The sequence below is a fragment of the Hippocampus zosterae genome, chromosome 9, assembly GCF_025434085.1.
Source record: "Hippocampus zosterae strain Florida chromosome 9, ASM2543408v3, whole genome shotgun sequence".
In the NCBI taxonomy this organism is placed as follows: domain Eukaryota; kingdom Metazoa; phylum Chordata; class Actinopteri; order Syngnathiformes; family Syngnathidae; genus Hippocampus; species Hippocampus zosterae.
In genome coordinates, this window is record NC_067459.1 from 4,019,837 (window position 1) to 4,037,525 (window position 17,689).

Sequence of the window (17,689 nt, forward strand, 5' to 3'; positions counted from 1 at the left end):
ATATATACCCCTCCGTGAGTCGTCACCTTACCGTGGTGGAGGGGTTTGTGTGTCCCAATGATCCTAGAAGCTAAGTTGTCTGGGGCTTTATGCCCCTGGCAGGGTCACCCATGGCAAACAGGTTCTAGGTGAGGGGCCAGACAAAGCACGGCTCGAAAGACCCCAATGACGACAAAAATAAATGGATCTAGGTTTCCCTTGCCCGGACGCGGGTCACCGGGGCCCCCCTCTGGAGCCAGGCCTGGAGGTGGGGCTCGTTGGCAGGCGCCTGGTGGCCGGGCTTACACCCATGGGGCCCGGCCGGGCACAGCCCGAAGAGGCAACGTGGGTCCCCCTTCCCATGGGCTCACCACCCATGAGAGGGGCCAAAGGGGTCGGGTGCAATGTGAGCTGGGCGGCAGCCAAAGGCGGGGACCCTGGCGGTCCGATCCTCGGCTGCAGAAGCTAGCTCTTGGGACATGGAATGTCACCTCTCTGGCAGGGAAGGAGCCCGAGCTGGTGTGTGAGGCAGAGAATTTCCGACTGGATATAGTCGGACTTGCCTCCACACACAGCCTGGGTTCTGGTACCAGTTCTCTCGAGAGGGGTTGGACTCTCTTCCACTCTGGAGTTGCTCACGGTGAGAGGCGCAGAGCAGGTGTGGGCATACTCATTGCCCCCCGGCTCAGTGCCTGTACATTGGGGTTCACACCGGTAGACGAGAGGGTTGCCTCCCTCCGCCTTCGGGTGGGTGGACGGGTCCTGACTGTTGTTTGTGCATATGCACCAAACAGCAGCTCAGCATACCCACCCTTTTTGGAGTCCTTGGAGGGTGTACTGGAGAGTGCTCCTGCTGGGGACTCCATTGTTCTGCTGGGGGACTTCAATGCTCACGTGGGCAATGACAGTGATACCTGGAGGGGCGTGATTGGGAGGAACGGCCCCCCCGATCAAAACCCGAGTGGTGTTTTGTTATTGGACTTCTGTGCTCGCCACGGATTGTCCATAACGAACACCTTGTTCAAACATAAGGGTGTCCATATGTGCACTTGGCACCAGGACACCCTAGGCCTGCAGTTCGATGATCGACTTTGTAGTTGTATCATCGGATTTGCGGCCGCATGTTCTGGACACTCGGGTGAAGAGAGGGGCGGAGCTCGCAACTGATCACCACCTGGTGGTGAGTAGGCTCAGATGGTGGGGGAAGATGCCGGTCCGTCCTGGCAGACCCAAACGTATAGTGAGGGTTTGTTGGGAGCGTCTGGCGGAATCCCCTGTCAGAAGGAGTTTCAACTCCCACCTCCGACAGAGCTTTTCCCATGTTCCGGGGGAGACGGGGGACATTGAGTCCGAGTGGACCATGTTCCGTGCCTCTATTGTTGAGGCGGCCAATCTGAGTTGTGGCCGTAAGGTGGTTGGTGCCTGTCGTGGCGGCAATCCTCGTACTCGCTGGTGGACACCAGCAGTAAGGGATGCCGTCAAGCTGAAGAAGGAGTCCTATCGAACCTTTATGGCCTGTGGGACCCCAGAGGCAGCTGACGGGTATCGACTGGCCAAGCGGACCGCGGCTTCGGTGGTCGCCGAGGCAAAAACCCGAGCGTGGGAAGAGTTCGGTGAGGCCATGGAAGCCGACTTCCGGACGGCTTCGAGGAAATTCTGGTCCACCATCCGACGTCTCAGGAGGGGGAAGCAGTGCACCACTAACACTGTGTACAGTGGGGATGGGGCGCTGCTGACTTCGACTCGGGACATTGTGAACCGGTGGGCAGAGTACTTCGAAGACCTCCTCAACTCCACCAACACGCCTTCCTTTGAGGAAGCAGAGCCTGGGGACTCTGAGGTGGGCTCTCCTATCTCTGTGGTTGAAGTCACCGATGTGGTTAAAAAGCTCCTCGGTGGCAAGGCCCCAGGGGTGGATGAGATCCGCCCGGAGTTCCTCAAGGCTCTGGATGTTGTGGGGCTGTCCTGGTTGACACGCCTCTACAACATCGCGTGGTCAACAGGGAGAGTGCCTCTGGATTGGCAGACCGGGGTGGTAGTCCCTCTTTTTAAAAAGGGGGACCGGAGGGTGTGTTCCAACTACAGAGGGATCACACTCCTCAGCCTCCCTGGTAAGATCTATTCAGGGGTGCTGGAGAGGAGGGTCCGTCAGGAAGTCGAGCCTCAGATTGAGGAGGAGCAGTGTGGTTTTCGTCCCGGCCGTGGAACAGTGGACCAGCTCTACACCCTTAGCAGGGTCCTTGAGGGTATGTGGGAATCCGCCCAACCAGTCTACATGTGTTTTGTGGACTTGGAGAAGGCGTTTGACCGTGTCCCTCGGGGAGTTCTGTGGGGGGTGCTTCGTGGGTATGGCGTACCGAACCCCCTGATACGGGCTGTTCGGTCGCTATACCACCGATGTCAGAGTTTGGTTCGCATTGCCGGCAGTAAGTCGGAACCGTTTCCAGTGGGGGTAGGACTCCGCCAAGGCTGCCCTTTGTCGCCGATTCTGTTCATAACCTTTATGGACAGAATTTCTAGGCGCAGCCGAAGCGTTGAGGGAGTCTGTTTTGGGGGCCTCAGTATTACATCCCTGCTTTTTGCAGATGATGTGGTGCTGTTGGCTCCTTCAAACGGGGCTCTACAACTCTCACTGGAGCGTTTCGCAGCCGAGTGTGAAGCGGTTGGGATGAAAATCAGCACCTCCAAATCTGAAACCATGGTCCTCAGTCGGAAAAGGGTTGATTGCCCCCTCCGGGTCGGGGAGGAGATATTACCCCAAGTGGAGGAGTTTAAGTATCTTGGGGTCTTGTTCACGAGTGAGGGCAGGAGGGAGCGAGAGATCGACAGGCGGATCGGTGCAGCGTCTGCTGTGATGCGGACGTTGTATCGGTCTGTCGTGGTGAAGAAGGAGCTGAGCCAAAGGGCGAAGCTCTCAATTTACCGGTCGATCTACGTCCCAACCCTCATCTATGGCCACGAGCTATGGGTCGTGACCGAAAGAACGAGATCCCGGATACAAGCGGCCGAAATGAGTTTTCTCCGCAGGGTGTCCGGGCTCTCCCTTAGAGATAAGGTGAGGAGCTCGGTCATCCGGGAGGGGCTCAGAGTCGAGCCGCTTCTCCTCCACATCGAGAGGAGCCAGATGAGGTGGCTTGGGCATCTGATTCGGATGCCTCCTGAGCGCCTCCCTGGTGAGGTGTTCCGGGCATGTCCCACCGGGAGGAGACCCCGAGGAAGACCCAGGACACGCTGGAGAGACTACGTCACCCAGCTGGCTTGGGAACGCCTCGGAATCCCCTGGGGAGAGCTGGAAGAAGTAGCTAGGGAGAGGGAAGTCTGGGCTTCCCTGCTAAAGCTGTTGCCCCCGCGACCCGGCCCCGGATAAGCGGTAGATGATGGATGGATGGATGGATGGATATATATATATATATATATATATATATATATATATATATATAAACTCAATTTTAAAAGTGAATTCAACAAAATTGCTGAAGCACTTTCACTATTTAAGGGAGAAAAGGAAAATTTCTAAAAAAGTGAAAGACCATCCTTCCATGGTTTGGGACTGCAATGCTAACTCAGAGTCTGAATACAGTACCACTTGATTTGTAATGCTGTAAATATTCTGGACGCTTTATTACTTTTGTTTATGATTTCCAGTTTTAGAATTTTTCAATTTTTTTATGAATCCTGTTTTCCAGATGTAAGTCACACATGCAGTGTTAGCACCCCCTATCACGTGGCAAAAGGTTGATTTATGCTTTACTTTTGATGCAGGAGCTTTGATGTGAAATAAATCTGTGCAGTTTAGTTTTAGATTGTTCAATTCTATATTTAAAATATGGTGTTGTTGGTATTGTAAATGAGGGATAACTGTAAAATCCACTTCATGTGATAGTCAAGTGTGCGTCAATGTGTTTGACTGCAGCGTGTGTCTAATCTCATTAATAATTCATGAGGTGGGAGGGGTAAAATGATTGGGCGGTGACAGATGGAAAACAGTGTGAGAGGGAGAGCAGAGATCACATACGGCCGGAGAGGCACTGATAGTTGAAAGAACGATAGAAGCACGGACAGATTAGGGAGAAATTATGAAAAAAAGTGTGTGAAAGAAAATGGTTAGCAAATAGCGACAATGACATTTTTACACCTGTCACCTTGGGTCAGTGATTGAGTATTTGATTGACAGCTGTTCAGTCTTCTCTTTTTTGTTTTTATACGGATGGAGATACAACACTGTGTGGCAACCTGGATTTAAGAAAGGTAATATTATGTGTGGGCCTGTGTGAGAGTGAGAGTATCACCTGTCTTTTTTGCTGAAGATTTTAAAGACTAAAGCTGTTTTTCTCCTGATGTGATTCTTCTGAAAGTGAAAACCTAACCTGTCACTTGAAACATTTTACAGGTTTTGAAATTAATGTGCAGTATATTTTTTGAGTCGAATGGTCTCTCAGTTTTGCATTTATTTTTTTGAGCCTGTGCAAATTCCACATGCTTTCATCTGTCAGCGTGAGTCACGCACACACACACACACACACACACACACACACACACACACACACACACACACACACACACACACACACACAGAATAATTTGCCAATCACATATTATGGGAAAAGATTGGTTATGTCAGTTATGTTTTGAATGCATGCTGCTGCACTGGCTCTATTACTTACACATTTGACATTCAGCGGTCAGGCAGGGTTCAACCTGTCAATGTTAAATTAGCCTGCGATTGATGGCATATTGAGCTCACCGTTGAAGAGCGAACTGGCAATTGTCTTCCTGATTAGCACATGAATATTAACTGTTCTATGAATATCACTGGAAGAAGAATCCAGTTGCCCTTTTACTGGCTGGTTTATGTTCAATTATGTTGGTGCAGAATTCTTTGAAGAATTTGATATTAATTTTAATTAAAAATATCGAGTTAAAATTGCTCTTCAGTATACATACCGCTTTGAATGTGTGTATATGTGTTATGTCCCACCCGTGGCAACTTGTGAACATGCAGTGTTTGTTGATCGACTCTTTGGGAGGTTTTACTGCTCAAGATGCATTGATAAACATAATTGTCTATCATATCTATGAAAGCTTTATAATATATTTCATTTATTTATTTTTGTTTATTAACGTGTGTGTGTTTGTGTGTCGTGTGGGATCATGATGGATGTCCAGTATATACACTGTAGTACACGCGTTACTCACACACACACACTCACACTCACACACACACACACACACACGCACACACACACACACACACACACACACACACACACACACACACACACACACACACACACACACACACGCACACACACACACACACACACACACACACACACACACCTTTTCTCCCCCCACCACACACACACACACAGGCCTTTCTTTGTTCTGGAGTATTGTAGAGCTGAGGTTAATGCAGCCAGAAAATGGAAAAAGAAACTGAAAGCAAGAGAGAGAGAGAGAGAATCACTGAGAAATTTAGCCAGTATGGTCTTTCGGTCTTTCATTGAGAAGATTTTGTCGAGAGAACTCATATGTCTAGCATAGAGTGTGACAGGTGGTGGTTCAGTTGCTGCATAGACTGTCGTCAAGTAGCGACTATACTTTTGTGATTGCCACATTTAATTTTCAAAAAGGAAATTGACATAGCATTTGTACATGATATTAATATTTTTTTTCTAATGGATGTTATATAACGTATATATTGGAGCTGTCAGTTTAGCGCATTTTTATTGGCATTAACTTAAATGAATTTTAAAATGATTACATGTTTTCTCGTGAGATTAACGCGGCACACGTCACAGCGGATGTTACGTTGCTCTACAGATAAACCAGAAACAAAACAACAAGCGTGCTGCACAGGTCCACGCACGTTTGTTTTGCCAGCCATGGCAGCGCGAGACACCGAAAACGGATACTTACAAAGTTTATGAATGGAAAGGTTACTATTAAAAAGTTGCTAGATTGTTCCACTGACAAGACCAAAGTTACCTGTATATTTTGCAGTCGTAAACTGAGCTATCATCATAGCACGTCGAGTTTGAAATTCCACTTAATGGCCAAGCACACAGCTGACGTGAGTAATCCGCCTCCTCGTCTCAGACAGACAGCGATGGATCATTTCAAAGAGAAGAAAATGGATGACACAGAGAAGAACAAAGCCACAGCTAAATGTATGGCTACTGCATGCAAGCCTGTCAACATTGTCCACAGCTCGATCAAGCTGAAATCGTTCGCATTGCAGTCTAACGACTCAACTACGGATTGCCAGCGAGAGCCTCCATTACAAGCTGTGTACAGAGATTGTACGTAGCGGAGAAGGCTATGGTACACCAAGCGGGAGAAGACACTGTTTCGGGAGAGAAATAAGAGATTAGGTTGATGAGCCTCTGGTGAATAAAGAGCAGGTAGCCTGTTGAGTACGATGTATGCCACTGACACGATTGTTACTTGTTTGGAACTATTTTGTGTGGAAGGTTACCGTGTTCCGTGTCCATATAAATAAAGCGGGTGGAGCTTCTCTGTGTTCGTCTGACAGTGACGGTGCGCTGAGGCACGTCGCGAGTTCAGCGGTGCCGTGGTAGCGACCTAGCGACCACAAATGAATAAAACGTCTCCAGTGTTGTCGTCGAACCAAGTGTAGCCCTCCGAAATTATGTCTACACAAAACCGTAGAGCAGGGGTGGGCAAACTACGACCCGCGGGTCGTATCCGGCGCGTTCGTCTTTTTAATCCGGCCCGCCAAAGATTGGTGCTCAATTAAGGTTTGATTGCATTTGTTTTGTTTGGACTTGTAATGACAGGTATTTCAACACCAGGTGGCGCAGTTACTTCAAGTTGCAGAGGACAAGGAGGGAGTGGAAGATGAAGAAAGAGGGAGAGAGTAATGACCATGGAAGGGAAAGTGATATGTATCTGATTAAACGAAGCGGGTAACAAAGTACGAAAGATTCAGGAGACGCCTGGAGTCGGAAAGACTCAAATCTACGAGACTTTGAAAAACAAGGAAGCGATTCTTACTCAGTCCGATTCTGGCAATTTCCATGCTCGGAGTGAATTGTTTGTGGCTCAAGTAAATGAACATTTCCTAGAATGGTTTGATTGTTATCATGTTAAAAACTTTCCGTGAACGGGACCGCTAATAAGAGTCGGAGAGCAGTCAAATGTGTCGAGCGTGAACAACAGGGGGCTTGAACACATCCTTGAGGAGAACCGGTGCTGAGTGTGATGGTGGAGGAGAATGTTACATGATTACTGGCATACAAAGACATTGTGCTATCTTCTTTATTTTCTATTTCTATTTCTAACTTTTGGCCCGGCCCTCCACAATATTTTCTGCTTCTCATTTGGCCCCCCCCCACCCCGGGAAAATAATTGCCCACCCCCGCCGTAGAGAGACTTCCGCGCAAGAAGGTCCAACAGAATCAACATAGCCTGACTGCTGTGTTCAAAGCAAACTTGAGAAAAAAAAGTATGCAACCATGGCTTAAATCCACTATAGGCTGAGTACTAGTTTACCTTAGATGTGCACTTTATAAAGTTATATCGCTCTGTTTTCATTTCATAAAAAAAGCTGTTAAAGCAGCTGTTCTGTGACAAAATATTTTTTACTGTTGTTGATGAACAGTAATATTGTGTGAGAGATTATGTGTGAATAACTGCTCCAAGTGAAAAATGTTCATGTAAAATTGAAAATCAAAATTATTATTTCAGTAAATATTTGCATTTTGCACATAGAAAACGGATTCATGATTCCATGTTAATGAGAGCATTAAAATGGGGAAAAATAGGACAACAAAATATCAAAGGAAATTCAGAAACGATAAAAAATGCACAAGTAATCACGGTTATCTTTTAGTTAATTTGAGTTAATTATGACAGTTGCATTTTTAATTAGATTAAATATTTTAATCGTTTGACAGCTCTAATATATACAAATTTATACATACATATACTGTATACCAGTGGTCCTCAACTAGAAATGCTGGAGGTCCACTTTTTTTTTTTTTTTATTAAGATCAAGGTCCGTTCCCATGCATGGCGGTCATAGGGAGCAGGGCTATATGCCCATTTAGTATGGGCATATATAAAATAACAATTATTCACTCTGCCAGTACACAGCAAATAATGAGAGGTTATTTTCTTGAGGCACAGGAACTCTTTTATTTTGTTAAGTTGTGCCTGCTAAGAAGATACATCAAAATATCCATTTCCTTTAACAAAACAAATCAATCCCAATTTGCATTTTGTATTGCATCACAGAGCTGGCCAGACAAATCAGCAGCAAGGACTTCAGTTCGTCTGGTAGATGTGGAATCTGACAGTGGAATTTGCTTTATTTTGGCTGTCATTTGCTCCTTTTCTTTGCCTTCAAACTTTGTGCCCATAACTTCAGTCATGCATTATTTTATAATTTCTGCATCAAAGAATGGTTTCTTGTGCTTACCCAAAACCCAGGCCACTTTCAGTGAGCACTCTGTTGCTTTTTGTTGGTGTGTCATATGTCACAATCTTCCTGCTTGAGTCTTGATATGACCTTTTCAGTTTTTTTATTTCGTTTGTTCTTAGCTCTGAATTAGGAGGGAAATCCCGTTCAAAAGAGCTGTGCTCTGTCACATAGTGGCGTTTAATATTTTGACTCTTGACCAGAGCTCCCGTCTTTAAGCATATTAGACACAGTGGCTTGGTGCTCGACAGAGGTAGAATGAAAGCATAGTTGTCAGTCCATTCTTCATTGAAACGCCGATTTTCACTGTCCACCTTTCTCTTTGAAGCAATTTTAGAGGACGCCATTGTGACGTTTATTTATCTGTTCTGCTGTTAAACAGCTGCAAAGACCCCCTGGTAGATGGGAGCAAAACTGCACACAATCGAAACCTTCGTCTTAATTGTGTGTGCGGCTCTCCTGGACTGAAGCTGTGAGCACACTGTGGCGTTGCGCATGAGTCTGTTTCCGGCCACAATGAACTATTTTAAAATGCGTGTTTATTGGGATAGACGCGTGCTGACGCTTATGTATGGGCACGCCTTAAATTCAAGGAGCCAATCAGCGCCTAATATATGCTGACGCTTATGTATGGACACACCTTCAGTTCAGAGGAGCCAATCAGCGCATCGTTATCGCCGACATGCCCTGCTCAACCAGGGTCTCCAGTCAGTCAAACTTTACACACAAAGTCGCGCTGCCGCGGTCCTCTGCATTACATCTTAGTGCACACAAAGAATACAACGGATAATTTTAACCAGCGATCGCGGTAATGCGCAGATTATAGTCCACAAATATAAAATGTATAACTTAAAAATCACTTTATAAATAATTATTTTATACAATTTGCCGAGGGTCCGGACAGAGGAGGTCTGGACTGAGGAGGTCGGCGGTCCGGTCGTGGATCGCGGTCCGCCAGTTGAGGAAGAGGGCTATATACTGTATATATATATATACACACACACACACACAGACATACACACACTACTCACAAAAAGTTAGGGATATTTGCCTTTCACATGAAATTTAAATTTCTGAACGAGCCTAAAATGCATTCAGGGGACCTTAATGTGACCTTCTCTAAGCTTTTGAATCCTCACCCAACTGTTAATTGTTTCAGTCAATTTTGCACCAGTTGCTGTTCCCCCATGACGATCTTAATGGCACCATTCACAACAGGTGTTTGATTCTTGAATCAATCAATAAATGTCCAGGGTCAATTCGAGCTGGTGTTTAGTTATCCTCATCATGTTGTTCACATTTTGACATCATCAGACCAGGACGAGACCTAACAATAGATCAACAGTACCTGGACATTCTCAGATGAAGTGGCCACTGGCCTTAGAGGTTGCAACAGAAATACAGAGAAACTGGAAGAGTCACAGAACGATGTAGAAGTGGACGTCCTTTGGCCACAACCCATGCTGATGACCGCTACATTGTGAAGAATTGCTTGAGAAACCTTATACATACAATGCAAGTATAAAAAGAATTTAAATGCCGCGAAATTATTTTTGTACATGTCATGCACTTTTGTTGTACAGACAAAGCCAGCATGATTATTTGTCATTTATCTGCCACCACAAATTTACCCAAACATTTCACTCAAACACTCGAGATTTAACATGAAAGTAAATTCATTTATGTTGGCTGCCAGGAAGGAAAAAGGCTTCGATCATGCATGTGTCAAATTATTTTTCCAATCACGATGATATGCTGCCAATAGGCAGAAACTCTTACAAGCATAGAAAGTCAACTGTATGTTGTTTGTTTATGCCCAATAGTAATTTTTATTGAACATGTCTTACCTGGTGAAAAACCACAGAATATGTCTTTTGCCAGACCTGCAAAACGATGAAAGCTGCTGGGTTGTCAACCTGCTGACATCGTGTTTTTGTGTCACTTTTGAGGCACATTATTCCAGATCATTTTGGTTGAACATCCAATTTGTGTGGTGGCTTTCCCAGTACTGCTCTATCGCATTTTCATGTCAATGTTTTAAAATTGGTTGTTGTGAGGAGTTCTTTCATTGTACCTGCTGAAATCTGGTAAATTATTTTGAATAGATATTCAACGAAAAACATGTTGACTATCGTATCCGAATAATTTGTCATTTCATATTCTTTTCCTGCCTTGTATATCTGCTTTTTGGTGATTTATGTAATGGTGGAGATTTAGCTTTGGGATGACTCCTCAGTTAATCTGTTGGCTGGGAGCAAGGGAGACAGTAGCCGATGAGTGCCACACATGTCTGTGCATGTGATGCAAATAGAGCTACGCTTAAGTCCTCCTTTGAATTGATTAAAAAATGCAGCTAAAATGGACTACTCGCTTGAATTTTAAGTTGTTAGTCATTAATCCTATACGAATAAATATGATACAATCAAAGATACCTTTCTAAGTATCAGATCATGGATGGGATTTTTCTCTCTATTTCTCATTAAGCAGCAGAGGAAGCAAGTTGAGGAATATGACATTTAAATGAGCAGTATTTTTTTGGGTCAGATATTAAGGTGCTTTTATTGTTAAGGTGGCTGTAAAAGAAATTGTAGACGGTGAATTAGAAATGGTTACCGGTAATTGGAAGAAGGTTATTTAAAGAGTAAAGATGAATCCAGGTGCGTATACAGATGTTGCCCCCCAGCCAGGTACTTAACCTACATCGCTGCTCATTCTTGTGTCAGTGCATGTGTGCGATAAAAGGCTTGGGGATACTGTCTGTTTCACCAAGACACGGTATCATAGGCAGTGACAACCAACATTTGGCACCATGCAACTGTGTGTCTGTGATTTTTCTCCCCCATTTTATTTTTTCAAAGTGATACAATAGTCTCTGACTGGCTTGGGAGCAATTCAGAGTGTACCCTGCTTCTCATCCAAAGTCAGCTGAAAAAGACCTGAGCTTCTCGTGTGATGCTAATGAAAACAATAGCTGTAGAAAATGGATCGATGGGATTGGAATGGGTGGATAGAAAAGCAATAGCAATGCTGTCATCAGATAATTTATGCTAAGTTCCATGATTCCGTACAACTGTATTATTATTATAATATAATATATAGTATATGTCTAAAAATGCTGTCACGGGGTTGATTTATTTTGTTGTATGTGTTTTTCCATCCAGTGAGTCTCTTGATCGGCTGGGACAAAGGGCTCAGCTTGCCAATGGCCATTGCTCCACTCATTCGTGAAATAGTTCCTTTAATTTGGGACCAATTATACTGCTTTAACAGGACATGTTTTTTCTTTTTCTCATTCCAACTAAAAAATAACTGGACTATACATGATTGGCTTATTTGTTTTGCCAATGTGCAGCCTGTGCGTCAACAAGCCCAAGTTTGTAATGCTGCAGTGAGATGTCATGTCACGTTTCTTCAAACAGCTTCTAAGATATATCGTTCAACACATTCAAAGCATAGATGTTCTGCAAAAGGCGTTTTTTTTTCACAATTCTTTGCTAGTTTTCCCTCTCTCGGCCTGTCCACATGAACATTTCAGAAACCTGGGAACACATATGGACATATTTTTCTCAGTCCAATCATTCGATCCAAAAGTGCATGTCAGCGAGTTCATCCATCCAGAAACATGCACAGTCTTGGAATCACATTTTACAATCTGGCTCCAAAATCCAACTTTCCAAATTGTATTGCGTAATAATACATAAACACAAGTGATCCGTTTCTTTGGCTTATGCAGACTTGGACAAAACTTTTGTTTGTTCAGCTCTGCGGCACGCTGAGCGACTGGTTAGCACGTCTGCCTCACAGTACAGAGGTGCTGGGTTCGATTCCAGGCTCTGGCCTTCTTGTGTGGAGTTTGCATGTTCTCCCTGTGCCTGCGTAGATTTTCTCTCTTTGATATTCACCCAGATTCCAAAAACATGCACGGTAGATTAATTGAAAACTCAAAATTGTCATTCAGTTTCAGTTCAGGGAGTACCCTGCCTAATGCCCAAACACAGCTCGGTCGGATAGGATCCAGCACACCCTCTTTGTAATGGATGGATCAACAAAACTTTATTTTCTCACGTAACCACATTTTAGATCCCGAGTGTATTACTTTTGGCATCTCATTGTGTTCTAGGATTTGATTATGTTTCTCTGTATCTGTTGGTGGTTGCTCATGGTGTAGTGTTACATTCGCCTGACTTATGGGCAGGCAGCGTGGCATCGGGTTCCCATTCAGTGACGGTGTGCATGTGGGTGTGAATGATCATTTGTCTCTATATGTGCCCTGTAACTGAGGCACGAGCAACTCTGTGCGACCCTGTTCAGGATAAGCGCTGTTGAAAATTGATGGATGGATGGATGGATGGATGGATGGATGTATATATTGGACAATAAGTTCCCAGAGCCAGTCTAGTGTAAATTTCCCCAGTGTGGGACAAATTAAGGATATCTTAGTGCAAAGCGCAGTCCAAGGGCCCTAATTTGGTTGACTGGATGACGTGCGCTCGACGTAAAAATAGAGCATTACTTCATTTTCGTGCTAACCCAAGTCTATGGACGGTGTTGTGCTTGTTTGGTCGTCCCATCACACGGAATTGGCTTTCCCCAGAGCCATCTGACAATTTGGTAACAGAACCTAACGTGTGCTCGGGGTAAAAACGAGTGCATTGTCATTTTTGTGTCAGTTCATCAAGTTTGTGAAATTTGGAGAAGTGCTACGCCTTACCAAGTGTTTCTTGCCACCCAGTGAGTCTGCAAAGTTGGTTTAAAAAAAATTGAAAAACAAAAGACAACATTTTGTGCTGGGAAAGGAGGTTTTGTTTTGCAACACACAAAATTGCCAATTAGGCATTGGCCTAAGGTGATTTTGCTGATGCGATTTTGCTGTGCAGGGTTTATCAAGGCATAGGCAGAGAAATTCCGCGCTGCACTAATGTGTGCTATGGATGGCGTCTTTGGATTTTATTCATACATATGATGGCACCACCGTGGGACATTCCCTCACTGTAGAAATCAATTCATTGAACGACTTGTCATCGTAACAATATTTTAATGGCACCTCCATTACTATTGTAGAGGTAGGCGAGATAACACAGGGACCCGGGCATCCACCTGGAAGGAGCCATCTACATTGCCCAATCCAAATGCTGGCCATCTGTGGTGTCATTCTTAATTTCCATTAAAATTAATGCGCTCGGAGAGCCAGCCGTACTTGCCAACGCGGAAACAGAAAAAGACTCTCTTGGATCCCTGCAGGACATTAACAGGTAAACTGCAAGATCTCCCCTTGCAGATGATGCAGCTGGCTGCGCATGTGACGTGGGCCATTGGAAACCGCCTTGCACCCACTCCTGCGTCTGTGTGCAGCCGTTTTTATGCTGAGCATCTGCTTTCTGTTACCAAATTATGAGATGTCCTGGGGGGCAATTAAAAAATTTGAAATGCCTCTTACTGTACAACAACTGTATCTGTAAGAAATCACTGGAGATAAATAATGATAAGGTAATAAGTTAATAATGAAAACAATGATATCAGAAATAATAAAACAACTAAGACAATAATTAAGATCATAACAACATAATCAAAATAAAATGTTCAATTTAAAATATGAAAGAGTTCACTCCACATAAAGCATAATTACAAATGATAGAAATATAATAAAAGGAAAATGTTTGTCATTCATTTTATTCTTCAGCAGCGACATGCACTTGGTCACATGCACATGCATGCTCTCTCTCTCTCTCTATCTCTCTCTCTCTCTCTCTCTCTCACTCACATCCTCACTGTGTTCTTTCTCCATACTGAAATCCACATAATCTCGTACATAGAACGCAAATGTTTTAACTACTCCGCTACAACCCACGCACATCCAAACACACAAAATGAGAAAACAATGTAAAGTATCAAATAAATTAATCCATCCATCCATCCATCCATCCATCCATCCATCATCTACCGCTTATCCGGGGCCAGGTCGTGGGGGCAACAGCTTTAGCAGGGAAGCCCAGACTTCCCTCTCCCGAGCTACTTATTCCAGCTCTCCCCGGGGGATCCCGAGTCGTTCCCAGGCAAGCTGGGTGACATAGTCTCCCCAGCGTGTCCTGGGTCTTCCTCGGTGTCTCCTCCCAGTGGGACATGACCAGAACACCTCACCGGGGAGGCGCTCAGGAGGCATCCGAATCAGATGCCCAAGCCACCTCATCTGGCTCCTCTCGATGTGGAGGAGAAGCGGCTCGACTCTGAGCCCCTCCCGGATGACTGAGCTTCTCACCTTATTTCTAAGGGAGAGCCCGGACACCCTGCGGAGAAAACTCATTTCAGCCGCTTGTATCCGGGATCTCGTTCTTTCGGTCACGACCCATAGCTCGTGACCATAGGTGAGGGTTGGGACGTAGATCGACCGGCTTTTGGCTCAGCTCCTTCTTCACCACGACAGACCGATACAACGTCCGCATCACAGCAGACGCTGCACCGATCCGCCTGTCGATCTCCCGCTCCCTCCTACCCCCACTCGTGAACAAGACCCCAAGATACTTGAACTCCTCCACTTGGGGTAAGATCTCCTCCCCTACCCGGAGGGGGCACTCCACCCTTTTCCGACTGAGGACCATGGTTTCAGATTTGGAGGTGCTGATTTTCATCCCAACCGCTTCACACTCGGCTGCGAAACGCTCCAGTGAGAGTTGGAGAGCCCCGTTTGAAGGAGCCAACAGCACCACATCATCTGCAAAAAGCAGGGATGCAATACTGAGGCCCCCAAAACGGACCCCCTCAACGCTTCGGCTGCGCCTAGAAATTCTGTCCATTAAGGTTATGAACAGAATCGGCGACAAAGGGCAGCCTTGGCGGAGTCCTACCCCCACTGGAAACGATTCCGACTTACTGCCGGCAATGCGAACCAAACTCTGACATCGGTGGTATAGTGACCGAACAGCCCGTATCAGGGGGTTCGGTACCCCATACCCACGAAGCACCCCCCACAGAACTCCCCGAGGGACACGGTCAAACGCCTTCTCCAAGTCCACAAAACACATGTAGACTGGTTGGGCGAATTCCCAGATACCCTCAAGGACCCTGCTAAGGGTGTAGAGCTGGTCCACTGTTCCACGGCCGGGACGAAAACCACACTGCTCCTCCTCAATCTGAGGCTCGACTTCCTGACGGACCCTCCTCTCCAGCACCCCTGAATAGACCTTACCAGGGAGGCTGAGGAGTGTGATCCCTCTGTAGTTGGAACACACCTTCCGGTCCCCCTTTTTAAAAAGAGGGACTACCACCCCGGTCTGCCAATCCAGAGGCACTCTCCCTGTTGACCACGCTATGTTGCAGAGGCGTGTCAACCAGGACAGCCCCACAACATCCAGAGCCTTGAGGAACTCCGGGCGGATCTCATCCACCCCTGGGGCCTTGCCACCGAGGAGCTTTTTAACCACATCAGTGACTTCAACCACAGAGGTAGGAGAGCCCACCTCAGAGTCCCCAGGCTCTGCTTCCTCCAAGGAAGGCGTGTTGGTGGAGTTGAGGAGGTCTTCGAAGTACTCTGCCCACCGGTTCACAACGTCCCGAGTCGAAGTCAGCAGCGCCCCATCCCCACTGTACACAGTGTTAGTGGTGCACTGCTTCCCCCTCCTGAGACGTCGGATGGTGGACCAGAATTGCCTCAAAGCCGCCCGGAAGTCGGCTTCCATGGCCTCACCGAACTCTTCCCACGCTCGGGTTTTTGCCTCAGCGACCACCGAAGCCGCGGTCCGCTTGGCCAGTCGATACCCGTCAGCTGCCTCTGGGGTCCCACAGACCATAAAGGCTCGATAGGACTCCTTCTTCAGCTTGACGGCATCCCTTACTGCTGGTGTCCACCAGCGAGTACGGGGATTGCCGCCACGACAGGCACCAACCTCCTTACGGCCACAACTCAGATTGGCCGCCTCAACAATAAGATAAGATAAGATATCCTTTATTCGTCCCACACTGGGGAAATTTACTCGTCTACCGGTGTGAACCCCAATGTACAGGCACTGAGCCGGGGGGCAATGAGTATGCTCACACCTGCTCTGCGCCTCTCACCGTGAACAACTCCAGAGTGGAAGAGAGCCCAAACCCTCTCGAGAGAACTGGTACCAGAACCCAGGCTGTGTGTGGAGGCAAGTCCGACTATGTCCAGTCGGAAATTCTCTGCCTCACACACCAGCTCGGGCTCCTTCCCTGCCAGAGAGGTGACATTCCATGTCCCAAGAGCTAGCTTCTGCAGCCGAGGATCGGACCGCCAGGGTCCCCGCCTTTGGCTGCCGCCCAGCTCACATTGCACCCGACCCCTTTGGCCCCTCTCATGGGTGGTGAGGCCATGGGAAGGGGGACCCACGTTGCCTCTTCGGGCTATGCCCGGCCGGCCGCCATGGGTGTAGGCCCGGCCACCAGGCGACTGCCAACGAGCCCCACCTCCAGGCCTGGCTCCAGAGGGGGGCCCCGGTGACCTGCGTCCGGGCAAGGGAAACCTAGATCCATTTATTTCAATCATCATTGGGGTCATTGAGCCGTGCTTTGTCTGGCCCCTCACCTAGAACCTGTTTGCCATGGGTGACCCTGCCAGGGGCATAAAGCCCCAGACAACTTAGCTTCTAGGATCATTGGGACACACAGACCCCTCCACCACGGTAAGGTGACGACTCACGGAGGGGCAAATAAATTAATGTCACCATAATTTACATTTTCAAATGAAAAGAGGAGGACTGGACGGCTGGACATAATGCTGTATTATTGTATATTTGTGAATAGAGATGAAAAACAGAGATGCTCCTGTTTACTATGCCCTCACAGATGGTGAAACACATTGACCTCATGATGGACTAAATGGATTTTGTACCGATTTAATGTCATTTAGTACAAGAAAGTAAGGGGAAAAGAGAGACAGAGCCTGTTCTGAGTAAATGAAATTTGGTAATGGTATAATTACTATAGAGAAAGGGGACAGGACAACTGTGTGTGTGTGTGTGTGTGTGTGTGTGTGTGTGTGTGTGTGTGTGTGTGTGTGTGTGTGTGTGTGTGTGTGTGTGTGTGTGCGTGTGTGTGTTTGTGCGTGCGGGCGGGCGGGCGGGCGGGCGTGCGTGTGTGCGTGTGTGTGTGTGTGTTTGCGTGTGTGTGTGTGTGTGTGTGTGTGCGTGTGTGTGTGTGTGTGTGTGTGTGTGTGTGTGTGTGTGTGTGTGTGTCTGTCTGTCTGAGACAACGAGCCAGACCAGCCAATGGCAGAATTACTTTAATCACCACCGTAACCTCGAGGCAGATGAG

At 46.7% G+C, this 17,689-nt stretch overlaps 1 protein-coding gene across 19 annotated transcripts in view; it reads left to right on the forward strand.

Moving 5' to 3' along the window:
• The window catches only part of nfasca (neurofascin homolog (chicken) a), a 164,970-nt gene that overhangs the window by 48,825 nt on the left and 98,456 nt on the right, over positions 1 to 17,689 (forward strand). For 10 of the 19 annotated variants that reach the window (XR_007963987.1, XR_007963988.1, XR_007963986.1 and 7 more), the window contains exon 1: positions 3,957 to 4,227. The exons of 1 other annotated variant lie outside the window; for it this stretch is intronic. The gene's annotated coding sequence lies outside the window, so the exon portion shown is untranslated. Of the gene's footprint in view, positions 1 to 3,956; positions 4,228 to 17,689 lie in introns of those variants that run through there. 8 more of the 19 variants (XM_052075044.1, XM_052075046.1, XM_052075049.1 and 5 more) reach the window with 1 other exon arrangement.